This window comes from Magallana gigas, chromosome 1 (genome assembly GCF_963853765.1).
Source record: "Magallana gigas chromosome 1, xbMagGiga1.1, whole genome shotgun sequence".
NCBI lineage: Eukaryota > Metazoa > Mollusca > Bivalvia > Ostreida > Ostreidae > Magallana > Magallana gigas.
In genome coordinates this window covers 10241917-10245374 of record NC_088853.1, presented here as the reverse complement: position 1 = coordinate 10245374, position 3458 = coordinate 10241917, and the positions used below count along the sequence as shown (strand labels likewise).

At 33.4% G+C, this 3458-nt stretch overlaps 1 long non-coding RNA gene across 1 annotated transcript; it reads left to right on the top strand.

Annotated features, from left to right (window-relative positions):
* Positions 1 to 834: 834 nt before the first annotated feature.
* Positions 835 to 1809, top strand: LOC136273124 (uncharacterized). The gene is made up of 3 exons (XR_010711320.1): positions 835 to 994; positions 1169 to 1294; positions 1711 to 1809. It is a non-coding gene; the product is annotated as an uncharacterized lncRNA (long non-coding RNA).
* Positions 1810 to 3458: the final 1649 nt, after the last annotated feature.

Below are 3458 nucleotides of genomic sequence, written 5' to 3'. Positions count from 1 at the left end.
ATGCCCTCTATAGAAGAATCAAAAAGAAACTAGAGCCGAGTTCGTTGCAAAGCAACGAGTAGGTCTTCCTTCGCAACTTCGTGTCGCGAAAGGATTGTCAACCAGTCTGATTAAAACACCTCCTTCTCCTCACACTTGTCAGAGCCTGACAGACCCTGTATTGATAAAATGTCATCTTTACACGACCATTTCTTCTTACCAATTAGAGCTTTAGAAAATTGATTGGGACTCTTCAAATGGAGACAAAAAATATATTCATGCCTGTTTTCTATTTAATCTCTAGATTGAGTATTGCACCACTCATTAAACAGATAAAGGCATATCTTTGCTAAGTAGGTGTTTATTTAGATTGCATGCAAATGTGGAGATAGTCTGCTATTGATACAGGTCTATCAAACCCTGGCGAGTGTAAGGAGAAGGGAGATGGTTTTAATGATACTTGATTATCAATATGATAATAGTAAGTTCAAGAAATCGAAAACGGGACTCAATTTCAAAGTATTATTTTCATACCAGACAAGTTCTTCGTTTAACTTACTTCAAGTTTAGGATAACTTTTATGTACATGTATATAATTAATTTAATTATAATAAAAGTGTGGATGTGGCGGTGGGGGAAATGACCCAAAAATCAATTTTCTAAGCGTTAAGGTGGAAGGCTACATCGTCACAAACATGTCTGACTTCCGTTCGAAACGCCATTGTGTTCCGGATTGATAACATTATGTCGTGGTACAAAATAGCTATACACCGTTTAATTGAACTCTTCTAACAAGGAGACGAGATAGGACTGAAATCACCAAAACGCTTACAAAATATGTCAAATTTTCTTCCTGTTTAAAGCTTTTAACTAACATTGATTATCAGCTGTTTTGTATGGAAAACGTGGACTCTAAATAATATACCGTTTCCCTGCTCTGCTGCTATTGGCAATACATTTTTGTCATGTCATCTACAACAGACGATCATACATATGTGGCGGATTATCGAAATAGGTAAGCAGATGTCAAATTTTCATTTAAACTATATATGTATGATGAATATAAAACGAAAGTACCGTAGTACGATCTCTTGAATTGATCCTAACTTCCCAAATAAAAAAAAAAAATTGCAGTAAAAGAATTTCACTGAAACTTTGACATTAAACTAATGTATTTTGATTTAAATAGATACAGCTAGGTAGCAATAGCAGTGGAAGCCCGGATTTGCAAGCAAAATGAGGGAAAGACAGGATTAAGAAAAGGAGCATGTTTTTCATTTCCACACATGCATGTGTATCACTATGGACATCTAATGTATGTATTAATATGCGTATGGTTGTTGTTTATAATTGCTATTGTATATAAAAAAGTAAAAGGCAATTTATAATATAATTAACTACTAATATTTTGTTCTGAAGAGTTAAATATATATAATGCATTCATCAATAATATAATTTTTCAGCTTCAAACATTATCATAAGCACTACTTATCTTATATCTACATATTTAGCATAGACTTGTTCCTTTTTTAATTTTTCTTCGTGATTTTTGTTAATTAAAAAATTGATCCCAAGATATTTGAGACCATGTAAAATAAAGAAAGACAACTCTTAACCAGGATCTTTCATACCAAGATTTTTGCAATAATTAAGTATTTCCTTTAATTTTTCAATTTCATTCAATTTCTTTTCTTTATCCCATTCACCAACAAATATTGTTTATATTTTCAGGTTTTTGTGGGATTTTGTCCAGCAGTTTGCCTTAACAGAATTTTTTTATATTTTAGTTTCATATTTATGTGGATTCCAATAAAAATCATACAAACTTCATTCATGATTTTTTTGTTTTTCATTTCTAAACTTAATAACATTTCACTTTCATAAGAATTTAAAAACAGAAATGTTTAAAAATTTGATAAATAAGGGGTTATCTGGAACCAGACTGATATTTTAAAAATTCTCTAGAAAATAGTGTATTGTATTTTGAGGTATATTATTGTTGAATACTGTGCCTAGTATTGGTAACAAATGCATGCAACAAAAATCTCCTACACTTATTTGGTGTAGAGATCCACCTTAACTTAAGGGAAATTTTGGTTGAGAGAAAGGGGGGCATTACTCCCACTGGATCATCTAAAAGGTACTGTTAGCAAGCTCACAAATGATATCCCTACTAAGAAAGAAGTCATTACTCACGTATTTCTCTATTAGAGAATAATGGGTGGTTCTTTTTCTTTAGTGAGTCAGACAAGGCAGGGTATATTTACAGGCCACAAGTAATCTTTATGTCAAATTTTAGCTTTTACTCATTTCCATTATTGTACAAGATATGACACATGTTTCATATGACTGACGCGACACGAAATTTTCGGTCGCACGTGGAGCGGGTTGACTTAGCATAGACTGACCGAATAAACACACGGGTGGGAAAGTGACATACATTGAGGAAAAAAATGTACACATGTTAAGTAGTCGCCAAAATAGGTCTTCGCCACATTATGAAAAAAAAATAAAGCCCTTGCACTGTGATCATAAAACCGATAAAATCTAAACAAATCTTGTTTAAAAACCTCATGTGAACATTCTAAAAATGATCACTAAATCCCTCAATTCTGGACAATTCTTTTATCGTGTCAGCCTCTACCGCCAATCGCAACTTCTCGGGCCTTACCGGCAAGCTCGGAAAAACAATTCGAATGTATTACCTAGGCGTCCATGACAACCCCCCTTTTTATAAAACTTGATATAATTACAACACATTTTATGGTCCGTTGAGATGTGAGCTAAACTTCATTAAAGGTATCAATATACACTAAAATATAACACAGAAACGACATACAAGACTTCTTGCCGATACTTATTTTAATGGGAAGCGACTCCATTTTGTATAAAATTCTAACATCCGGTGATGTTAATACATTCAAAGTGATTTTCCAAACTTGCCGGAAAGACCAGTGAAGTTGCAATTGCCTCTACCGCATGTGTTAATTTGATATTTGATTTTTTTTTTATCCTGCCTTGAACGCTTGGGGACTGTTTCATTTTCTAAATTCGGCTAAATAATGCTTCCAATTTTGAGCGCTCTCTCTCTCTCTCTCTCTCTCTCTCATTTTATGTGCAACCTTATGAAGACGTCAACTACTTTCTACGATATCTATAAAACATCTCAGCAGTATTTAGCGGAAATATTCGTGGGTAAATAAAAAAATCTTAAATTGAAACACAAGTCAGTCTTACATGTTCCGGTCAAAATCTCGAATAAACAAATAGTTGGAATCTTACAAAATATCAATAAACATGCACGTGTGATAAAGTACATGAAGAAGAACACGAAGCTACCGCGGATCACTTGTCCACTCGCGCGGAATCTCCTTGGCTATGTTCTAGGGGTGATCATCATTTTAAGGTTTAATCTTTGTGGTTTTTCGTTGTTTATCTTTAACATTATTAGTACATGTATAGTTTTAAGAACATTTTAG